The sequence below is a fragment of the Balaenoptera ricei genome, chromosome 10 (genome assembly GCF_028023285.1).
Source record: "Balaenoptera ricei isolate mBalRic1 chromosome 10, mBalRic1.hap2, whole genome shotgun sequence".
Lineage (NCBI taxonomy): Eukaryota > Metazoa > Chordata > Mammalia > Artiodactyla > Balaenopteridae > Balaenoptera > Balaenoptera ricei.
In genome coordinates this window covers 49,432,189-49,444,097 of record NC_082648.1, presented here as the reverse complement: position 1 = coordinate 49,444,097, position 11,909 = coordinate 49,432,189, and the positions used below count along the sequence as shown (strand labels likewise).

At 35.8% G+C, this 11,909-nt stretch overlaps 1 long non-coding RNA gene across 2 annotated transcripts in view; it reads right to left on the bottom strand.

Moving 5' to 3' along the window:
* Positions 1–526: 526 nt before the first annotated feature.
* LOC132373357 (uncharacterized) overlaps positions 527–11,909 on the bottom strand; it is a 240,825-nt gene continuing 229,442 nt past the window's right edge. For both annotated transcript variants that reach the window (XR_009505411.1, XR_009505410.1), the window contains exon 3: positions 527–565. This is a non-coding gene — a long non-coding RNA (uncharacterized LOC132373357). The remainder of the gene's footprint in view (positions 566–11,909) is intronic.

Here is an 11,909-nt window from a genome sequence, read left to right as displayed (position 1 = left end):
ACTAAAATACTATCTCCCAAAAGAATGAAAAGGTAAAAATTTTGAAGTGCAAGATAAGTTTAACAATTATTTTAAAATTCAAAACCAGCGTTCATAGCTAAAGTTCCCAGTGCTCAGGAATTATGCTAGACAATGAGAAGCACCTTATAGGGTTTCTTACAAAGTACACAAATGCAGTTGTGATCAACTCTATCCTGGAGTTTTTAGAAGTCACCAAATAACAAATATGAAGAGTTCTAGGTCTAATATGGCTGAGAATTCAGTATTACAGGAAGTAAAAGTGAGTAGAAGGAGGGAGCAGCACATGCAAGGTTCTGGTGTGGACAAATGGAAACTTCCTGTTGCCCTATGGTGATCATTAAAATATGTAATAAGCACCAGCTGATCAGAACATACACAGCAATCAACTAGGATAGATACCAGCTCTACACAACCAGTATGACTTACCTGGCTGAATGTCACTCCTGCTGGTACAGACAGCAAAGGGCAAGTTCCTTGGCTTAATTATTTCCAATTTCAGGTGTCTGGTGTCCAAACCACAGTTTTAAAAATGAGCAAATACGATCTGGGAAAAATGAAAAGAATGAACACTAGATTAAAAAAACCCCAACAGATGAGGTAGCTTTGCTTTTTAAGGCATATGGTCTTATAAAGTGAGAAGACCAAATCTTTTTTTTTTTCTAAAGAAAGAACATAAATACCTACATGGTAATCTCTTTCACTGGGCTACAAATAGCCACCCTTTCTCCTCCAGAATCTATCCTTTACCTATTTATGTGTATGTGTATACATATATACAAAGCTTTTATATATGTACATATATAGGCATCTATTATATATATAGGTGTGTGTGTATATACACCTGTAAGTCCTCAATTTTATTTTTTATTTTTATTTTATTTATTTTTAAATTTTTAATTTATTTTTTGGTTGCGTTGGGTCTTCGTTGCTATGCGCAGGCTTTCTCTGGTTGCTGGGAGCGGGGGCTCTTCTTCGTTGCGGTGCAGGGGCTTCTCATTGCAGTGGCTTCTCTTGTTGCAGAGCATGGGCTCTAGGCGTGTGGGCTTCAGTAGTTGCATCACGCGGGCTCAGTAGTTGTGGCACACGGGCTTAGTTGCTCCGCGGCATGTGGGATCTTCCCGGACCAGGGCTCGAACCCGTGTCCCCTGCATTAGCAGGTGGATTCTTAACCACTGCGCCACTAGGGAAGTCCAGTCCTCAATTTTAAGCTCAAGAAAAGGCTTTGTATGTTTTTACTCCTGGACAAATAAATTATTGACTTTGTTTTAAGGCAATGATGCCTGATTTACCTTTCAGTGGAGGTTTTGATGATAGTGTCTCAGGGTTTCTTGGACACCAGAGGGAGCAAGAGAAGAGGTGAGGCTTAGAAGAGGCGCTGGAAAAAAAGATTTATTAAAGGTCCACCATGGTTCATGTACTATACTCTACCCTGGAGATTCAGAGATGAATTATTGAGCTGATAAACAAGAGCCATGAGAGTGGTAAATTTAGGGTAATAGAACAAATGGAAAAAATTCATCTGTTCTTAGAAACAAGACTCAGCCCTGCCAGCATCTTCAAATCTGATTACTGTAGCTACAAAAGAGCGAGAATCTTATATATTTCACATTCACCTGAGAGCTGGACAAAATAGGTTATGCTCAATTGACTTCGAATTCACTAAATGATAAATTATGAAGTTTATGTTTCAACTAAGTTTAAAGGGTAGTAAATTCACAGTAGGCAACTTGGCTTTCATATTTTAAGTCACAAATGTTGTTTTCTTCAAAAATGAGTGTTTTTTAAAAATTAAAAATCTCTGCTGCTTGTCTCTGCTTCAGTTGGTAGAATCTCAGTCATAGTGAATAAAATTCATTCCAGTTCAGGAAATTTCACTTTCAAAAAATGACCTATTAGAAGTTTCCAGTTAAAGAAGTGATAAATTGAGTTATGTATCAAAAGTAACCATAAATTTCACATTCCTTATAAAACACATTCATTTAATTTAACTTAATGATCCTACTGATTTATCCATAAAGGAAATTTGAGGCACAGTCAGGGTGAGTTCTTACATTTTAAATTATAGTTATTATTAAATCAGGTTTTCGGTTGAATTTTGTGAAAATACCAACTATTTGCAAAGAAATGACTGATTCTTCAGGTAGTGTTCCCCAGTGTCCTCATTACTATCTTCTGCACAAACCACTAGAGGGCAAGACAGTCTAACATATTAGAACAGATCTAATTTTATCCAACAGAGGGCAGTCATACATACACCAGGCAAAGAAATCAGTATATTACATTATGTTTCAACTATTACAATCTGCCATTACCTTTTGGGATTATAAGAGGGAGGAGAAGAGAGAAAGAAAGGAAGAAGAACACAACCCTCTCAATAAACAATTCATTGGCCGACTTCTCTGAAATTGTTAAGCAAGTGAGTTTAATAAACAATTTGCTTTTTTCTGGATTTAAATAGTTTAAATTTGAAGTGAAAAAAAAAACACCAGTTAGAAGATACATCTTAACAAAGGAAATGAGAAAACACGTGAAAGCTGTTTCCAATCAAAGGGACCAAGTGTTAACAGCTTTATTTTTATGTGCAAACACAATGTCAAGTTACCTTTAAAGTCTAAGTAGTGAATTAGTAGCATAAATAATTTTTCATTAAACAAAAACTAGATAAAAACTGTAAGTGAAGTGAGAGACAGGATTAGCCATTTCTCACAGAACATCTTGAAGAAGCCTGGGTTAATGGGAAAAGTCAAGAATCAGGAAGCCTGGGTTTTATCCCTGACTCCTATCCATTGGCTGTATGACAATTGGTAGGTTGGCCAATCCACATAGACTTCAGTTGCCTCATATGCAAAATTATGGAAGTTGTAACATAAATGACTTCCAAATGTGGATGGTCATCAGAAACCTTGCTTTGCTAGTCTCTAGACCTACTAAATTAGAACTGAATCTCCAGAAATGAAGTCCAACAACATACACACATATATATATGTACACCTTAAATACAAATATATATATACATTATATATGTATATATATTATATACATACACACATATATATGCGTGTGTGTATGTGCAATTCTAGGTAATTTTGATGATCTGTCATTATTGTAAACATTGGGCTAAATGAAGGCTAAGTTTCCTTTATCACTTTAAAATTCTATGACTTTATGCTTATTTGTACATCACTAAGTTGGTATTTTAAGATATAAGATATTTTTCTGGCCCAACACTAAAAAAAAGAACAACAGAAACTCCATCACATTAAAAAATTTGAGCTCAGAAGAAATCAATTTGGAGACAAAGTTTCCAAGAGTCCCACTGATACCTTGGTATTTTTTCACTTTTCCTCAGAACTTTCCCTTTTTAACTGAATATTTGTCATTAGTTCTTTTGATATTATGTGGCTGCACTTGATTATGTGCATAATGATGTTAATTTATTGTTGGTGGTGTCGACTTAAAATAATGCACAACGTGAGAATTGTGAGTCAAGTTTTATTTGGGGCAAAATGAGGACTATAGCTCGGGAGACAGCATTTCAGATAGTTCTGAGAAACTGCTCCCAAGAGGTAGGGGGGATGGTCAGTATATCTGTGATTTTGGTGAAGGGGGAGTACATATAATCAAGCACAAAATTTTGCAGAAGGTTTCTTCTAGTCACAAGGACCAGTCGTCACCGTGAAGGATTTTAGTGCTTTTCTAGATATGAGGGAAGAATTGGGCTCATAAAATCGGCTTCTGAAAATAAAAATATCTAACTATCTGAAGACCTGTTCTGCCAGTTTTCTCAGAGCACAGAGTGCCTCATTTCTGCTCTCCACTCTGAACTCCTTTCAGGGGGTGTTGAAAATCAGCGGCTGCAGCAGCTCATGATGTAATCCTTGTAGAGGCAGATGGCAAGTGCCGACGGCAGGTGCCAATTTGTAGTTGACAGTGGTGGTGTTGTTATATCTTGAATCTGTAATGGCTAACTGCCACCGGAATGACCTTAGTGTATATGTTCTGACTCTGGGGAATGTGGAGGAATTATGAATTATGATATCATCATCTTATGAATTATGTCATCTTATGAATTATGATGTCATCAGCACAACTGAAATTCTACTTTACGATAAGGCAAGAGAAACCAGGCTGGACCCAATAGCAATATCTGAAGAAAGAGAAATGGAATCTAGAAGTGATTAGTCAATTATTTTCTGTGTAAAGCTTATCTTTTACAATCTCATTCTAAGTAGGAGGATTCACAACAAGTTTAACTTTACTTGACATACACCAAGAAAATCCTTTTAAGTCTAACTACCTAATTAAGTAATTTAAGTCTAACTACCTAGTTAAGTCTAACTAACCTAACTACCTAATTAAGTCTAGTGACAGAAGATGGAATATAGCTTCACTTTCGGTAAGTATATTATTTTTCTGGTACACAACTTGATACAAGGTCACGTCAATCTTTGGGTTACGTTAGTGCTCTGGGGAGCAGTATAGATCCTTGTGGGATTTTAACAAAGCAATTGATATTGGAGATGAGATGCCTCACTATATGTGAGTGACTAATAACCTTGGAATTAGAGGTGATAACGAAGGACAATCAAAGGCAATGATAGTCTCTGCTAATCTCCTGCTTCTCTCACTGCATTATTCTTTGATTAGATTCAACATAATTTTCCCTCAAGAATCTATGAGAATGTATTATTTTATTAATTTCATGTGACATAGCACTTCCTGTTTCTATGGAAGAACACAAGAAGAGTAATTCAGAAATCAGATGCTACATAAATAGTTTCCCTTACTTATCACATTTATCTAATATTCAGTCTCTATCCCTTCCCCTTCACCCCTTCACAGCCTCTCTCTATCTCCCTCCCTCCCTCCCTCTGATAGTGTTAAAAAATACTCTTCTTTTCATTTTGCACAAACACATAAAATACATATTGCTACATCAAGAGAACACTTCAAAAATGATTCTCATATAATGGCAGTAAAAATATAATTCTGCAATTCCAAAAGAGCTAAGCTGAAACCAATAGTAATTCAATTAATTCAGTTATTCTCATGTTTTATTTTACTTTAGCCATTTTAAAATAAAAACAACTTCTAAGCAGTCCTTTTGCCAGCTGTTTAGGTTCGTTTTAAATATATACACATTTTTGTTTTAGGGGGGAGCAAGCTACAATATTTTATTCCATGCACTTTTCTGAAAGCATTCTCTAAGTCAACCAGTCCTACAAAGTAAAGTACTCAACCAGTTCAGAAGATGAGCAAAAAAAAAAACCTGAATTAATAGTACTCCCACATAACATTCAGTGTATGCCATATTCTGCAGCAGCTGGAAATACAATTAAATTTTTTAGAATTAATTTTATAATCAGAGATTAAGAATGTGGACATTTTACCACTACCAAGTAAACTTGTGAGGCAGGTTCATTGTATGCTAAGTTGATTCCCCTGAATTATCTACTTAGTAAACTAGTCACTATTAATTTGACCATTAGGGAAATCAAACCAGCAGAAAAGAACTTCAATATTCAGAAGATTATGTCTGAACAAAATACTGCATATCATAACTGCTCAAATTATTTTCTACACAATATAGACCCTCAATATAAGGTATCTGATTAAATCAAGCACCATCCCGAGCCAATGATGGTATTCTTTCTTCTTAGATTTAAGTTTTGTTCTTTGTTCCTGTGTGATGGAATATTTCACACACCCTTAGGCTGCCACACCCATCTGTCACAGGTGTATGGACTTGTTGATGTTTCCCTTGCTCTTTAATTTCTACTTAATCAATGAACTATAATTGCTATGAAATCTGGCTTTCCAACTGGGACAAATGGTGCCTCTTTAGTTTTTCAGTTAGAGTTAGATCCCTAATCTTCATCACATGAATAAAGAGAAACAACCTAATAACTGGTTCAAGAATCTCCATGGCACATCTGGATTCTCCACCCTGCTACCACCTTCTCTAATTGTCCCTGAATATTTTATGTAAGTATGATGCTAAGGAAAGGAAACTAATCAAATATTAAAATTTTAGACTATATATATTCTAAAAATAATCTTAAAACAGATAGTCTGAAAGTCCATTCTAGCTGTCATAGTGGGCATTTATATTTTGTTTTTCGGTTCCATGTAGTGAATAAGAACCAGAGCATTTGCTGCACTAAACGGCTGACTTCTTCACAGAAAGTCTTCTCATCACTAATTTTTAGGATTGTATGATACACCACTACAAGCATAATGTTCCTCTGAGGATTCAGTCATTTGTGACTCAACCAGATGACCACATTCTGAGTTAGCACTCCACGGAACCCAATTCTGAGTCATCAATCAAAAAACTGGCATGCTTATTCTCAGGCTCCTGGAATTTACATTCTCTCTTACTTTTCTTCTCTCTCCCACCTTTTCTCCTCTTTTTCCTAAATGCTTTTGAGAGAAAATCCCACAAGCCCTTCTAGGATAGAGAAATACAAACAAATTTGAATCTGTTGGATAGATTCGCCTGTTTCCTAGCCAAATAGAGGAGGTGAATGAAAGAAATGGGAACAAGGCATTACTATGTTTTGGGGAAAGCACTTCTTTGACAGTGTGGACAGGAAGGGTGTAAGGGCATCTAACACACTTGTATACACTTGCTTTTAAGGCATAAAGCCATCATTAATATACAAATTGTCATGCATAAATACGAAACTGTTACATCATCCTATGTTTTTTAAAAGAACAGATGTAAAGTGGTGAATTGGGAAAAAGCAGAGTGTAGGTGTCCCAATACCATATCTTTTCTACTTTCTCTTCAGGTTTATACAGTAGAATAATCTTATATTTTTAAAAGTCTGGAAAGGATCTCCAGATAGTTTGAATCATCTATTTCATTAATTCTTGAACTACCATAGTGTGCACTAAACTTGTGACTTATCAGATATCAGAACGTAGTGGTGAGCTCTGGAACCAGACTGCCAAGACTAAACCCAAGCTCTTCTATATGCTAACTATGCAACTTTGAGCAAGTTACTTCATTACTCCGAGATTCAGTTTGCTTATCTGTAAAATGGAAACAAAGTAGCTGCATCATAAGATTTTTGTGAACTAAGCCACTCAAGTACCAATGCCATGCCTTGTATAATTTTTTTTCGTTCCTCTAATTCCTGCAAATTCCTTAGCATCTGGGTCAACCAAAATCAAACTGGATAATCAGGTGTGAGCTGAATTTAAGTCATGAAGTATTATGTCTATGAAGCCAAAATACCATCAAATAGAGGCAGTGTGTTGGTGAAAAAAGCAGAATTGGTGCCACGGGAGTATTTTTAGCTCCAGTTTCTCCAATTACCAGTTATGTGACCTTGAGTAAGTCACTTAATCTCTGAAGTTCAACTTTCTGGTAAGTAAAAAGGAATAACACACACAGTGTGGCATTTGTCACGGGAATTAAAAGACATCATTGATATAAAATTAAAACTATTAATGTTAAATTGAGGAAGGAAAATTTCCTTCACTTTATGAGACAATAAGAAACAGGAACAAATAAATAAAAAACATCACATGTTCCACTCGAACCGCTTCCTCTGTGGAGCCTTTCTTGCTTCCACAGTTTTCTCTCCCCCAGAGCAATGTTGTTTACTCTTGCCTCTTTGTTACCTTTAGGCATACCTCCCTCATCTGTCTCATTAATAATTGTTTATGGGTCTACGGCCTATAGAAATGAAACATGTCTTATTTGTTTCCGTATCCCCAGCACCTACCACAGAGACAAACACAGTGAATGGTGCTCAGCAAATGAGTTTTTAATAACTGATTGAACGCATAAATGAAAGTATTCTCCTGATGTTAAAGATAGGATACAGCTGCATATCATTTCTTAGAATGGATGGCCAAGAAAAATCATCCACTCTTTACCTAACAGTATTGTCTTCTGCATATATATCTCCAGTTGCATGAATCTTGGTATTGTCATCATTAGAAATGCCATGCTAACATTCCAGAGTCAAGCAGACATCTCTTTTGTTGGATGGATGAAGACTCCAGCCTGTTGGTGGGGCTGAAGCTGCACAGCCATCTGGGAAGAACACTTGGAATTCTGCAGCAGGGCCAGAAAAGGGGCATTAGCTTCATGAATGTGGCTCTCATACAACTGTGTTGGAACAAAGCTGGCTATGAATCAAATCCTGTGCTTGTCTGACTGTCCTCCTGGAAGAGTGTATGTGTTACATCGGCTACAGGGGACAGGCAAGGATTTTAAAAGACAAGTAGAAGAGAAGATAGAATGTCATTTAAAACACATTTCCAGACTCCTTCTCAAGTGAAAACCCAGTAATTTCGAGTGGATCCATGCCAATAATGTTTCAGCATTTCTACACATGATCAGATCACTCTCATCTCATCTTGGCTCCAGTCACATGTGAACATGGAAGCCTGTACTGTCTAGGATACTGTAAGCAGAGAACCAGCCCTTACACTCAAGCAGAACAGATTTGGGTGGAGAGTCCTGGTTAACTCATAAACAATTTATAAACTCAAGCATTTAGCAAGTCTTGATTAAAGGTTTAAATCATTAGAGCTCTTTGCCAATAAAATACAGGGTTTCACCGTTTTCAGTAACCAGGCTTTGGAAATCTTGGGGAAAAATCCTACTTCACAGCTAGGAAAAATTTTAATATTTAATCAGCTAACCTAAAAAATGCTTATGAGGAAAAACCTAAATACTGATATGTGTATGAAATGCTTTATATAAATCTCTTCAAAATATTATCCCTCTGAACTGAGACAGGTTTTGTAGTGATAGTGGCTAGAAAATTCAAACCAATTTTGAAAAAAGAAAAAATAAGAATTTAACCTAGTCAGATAGAATGTCAGAAAATGAGTTGTGATTTTTCTTTAATACATAGTTAATTATGGCTCTCCAAATTTGACAAAACTGTATCAGTGTAAGCAATCAATTCTTCTTTAAGATCGCTTTTATTACCCAAGAAGGCTTAGTGGTCTAACCCAGCCCTTCCCTTCCAATTTAATGTAACAAATGAAATTCCATTGTATGGATTGTCAGAGTCAGAGAGTGATGGTTAAATCAAAGACCTATTAAACATTCTGCAAAAAATCTGCAAATAGGGCAAAAATAAATATGCCAATGTACTCAACTGGAAGATTTTGCTCAACTCAAGGCTTCTCAAGATCAAGGACTGGGTCTTAATCATCTTTTAATTCCCAATATTGGAGAGGCCTCTACACTTGGTAAAAATCTCAAAAGATTTTGGTCAAGAGCCTGAAGAAACTGATTAAAAATGTCATTAAAATAATTTTCTCAGCTCAATACATGCTTATAAAGGCAGAATTAATACTGGAAGATTGTTAAGTACATTACTCTGTTCTTTACATTTTTACTTTTAAATACCCCACCCCAAGATTGAAATGCACCTTCGCCGTAAGCCTATTTTAAGTGAGCACGAAAGAGATTAAAGGGTCAAAGAATGAGCAAAAGCTACTTGGGGCAACAGGTGTGTAGATGAAGTGAAAGTAGACATGGAGTGGGAGAAAGTTCCAAGCACTCCAAGGGAGGAAAACAACAAGTAGCAGAATGTAGTTTTATCACAAAATCAACCTTATTCATTTATAAAGAATTTCCTAAGGGATTTTTAAAAATAACAATCAATGAAAAGATCTTTAAAGAAGAAAAAAGAAATGAATCAATTTAATTCAATCCAATAAAAACTTTTCTGTATTTTCTGGGTAATAGATCCCCTTTTCAGGCCCTCCAAGGCCGTCTCTGCAGTCAGCATAAAATGAAGTTGAGCAATTATTTGCTGAACTTTAATTTAAACAGCTGTAGATCAAAATAATTTAGGTCAATTATGATCAAGGATTCATGTCAGTGTGATAGCCTCCAGTATTTGAGTTAATGATCCCCTCCCTCAGTGTGGTAGTGAAAAGAACATTTGATAAGAGGTTAGGAGAACTGGATGCTTTTTTCAAATGTACCATTGAACTAGCAACTGTTAATCTCTCCGGGACATAGTGTTATCATCTGATCACAGTAGATAATATTTGCACAATCAAGTTATTTGATGAGCAATGAAACACTATATATAAATAACTTTGCAAATATAAAGTGTTTTGTAAATGTAATGAATTCATTGTGAAAATTCCCTCCCTTGTCATCCCATAACACTTTGTATAGGTTGCATGAACTTTTCTTTAGTAAGACATTATAAGAGATATGGCTGAAAAGCAAAGTACTTTGATAAAAATATAAAAGAAAATGTATTGGAGAGAAAAAAACATGCTCCAATGTACATTATGCATTAATATAAAACAAAGCACTTTTCTCTTTAGGTGTATGATACATGTATGATTTAACACTTCATGATAATAATGCATAATTTTTCATTGATCCATAATAAGTGACCTTATATTTTCAATGGAACAAAATTAAGTTTGTTTCCATTTTACTGATGCTAAAATCTTATAAAACCAACCTTTCAGCTCTGTATACTTAAATAAAAGCAGCTCTTTCCAAAGTTGAAAATGTCAATCCACCAGAGGGCAGACAGCAGAAGCAAGAAGAACTACAGTCCTGCAGCCTGTGGAACAAAAACCACATTCACAGAAAGATAGACAAAATGCAAAGGCAGAGGACTATGTACCAGATGAAGAAACAAGATAAAACCCCAGAAATACAACTAAATGAAGGGGAGTAGGCAACCTTCTAGAAAAAGAATTCAGAATAATGATAGTGAAGATGATCCAGGACCTCAGAAAAAGAATGGAGGCAAAGATTGAGAAGATGCAAGAAATGTTTAACAAAGACCTAGAAGAATTAAAGAACAGAAATGAACAATACACTAACTGAAATGAAAAATACACAAGAAGGAAGCAATAGCAGAATAACTGAGGCAGAAGAACAGATAAGTGACCTGGAAGACAGAATGGTGGAAATCACTGCCATGGAACAGAATAAAGAAAAAAGAATGAAAAGAAATGAAGACAGCCTAAGAGGTCTCTGGGAGAACACAAAACGCACCAACATTTGCATTATAGGGGTCCCAGAAGGAGAAGAGAGAGAGAAAGGACCCAAGAAAATATTTGAAGAGACTATAGTTGAAAACTTGCCTAACATTGGAAGGGAAATAGCCACCCAAGTCCAGGAATCACAGAAAGTCCCAGGCAAGATAAACCCAAGGAGAAACATGCTAGACACATAGTAATCAAATTGATAAAAATTAAAGACAAAGAAAAATTATTGAAAGCAACAAGGGAAAAATGACAAATAACATACAAGGGAACTCCCATAAGGTTAACAGCTGATTTCTCAGCTGAAACTCTACAAGCCAGAGGGAGTGGCACAATATATTTAAAGTGTTGAAAGGGAAGAACCTACAACCAAGATTACTCTACCTGGCAAGGATCTCATTCACATTTGATGGAGAAACCAAAAGCTTATAGACAGGAAAAAACTAAGAGAATTCAGCACCACCAAACCAGCTCTACAACAAATGCTAAAGGAACTTTTCTAAGTGAGAAACACAAGAGAAGAAATGGACCTACAAAAACAAACCCAAAACGATTAAGAAAATTGTAATAGGAACATACATATTGATAATTACCTTAAATGTGAATGGATTAAATGCTCCAACCAAAAGACATAGGCTTGCTGAATGGACACAAAAACAAGACCCATATATATGTTGTCTACAGGAGACCCACTTCAGACCTAGGGACAAATACAGACTGAAAGTGAGGGGATGGAAAAAGATATTCCATGCAAATGGAAATCAAAAGAAAGCTGGAGTAGCAATACTCATGTCAGATAAAATAGACTTTAAAATAAAGAATGGTATAAGAGACAAGGAAGGACACTACATAATGATCAGGGGATCAATCCAAGAAGAAGATATAATAAC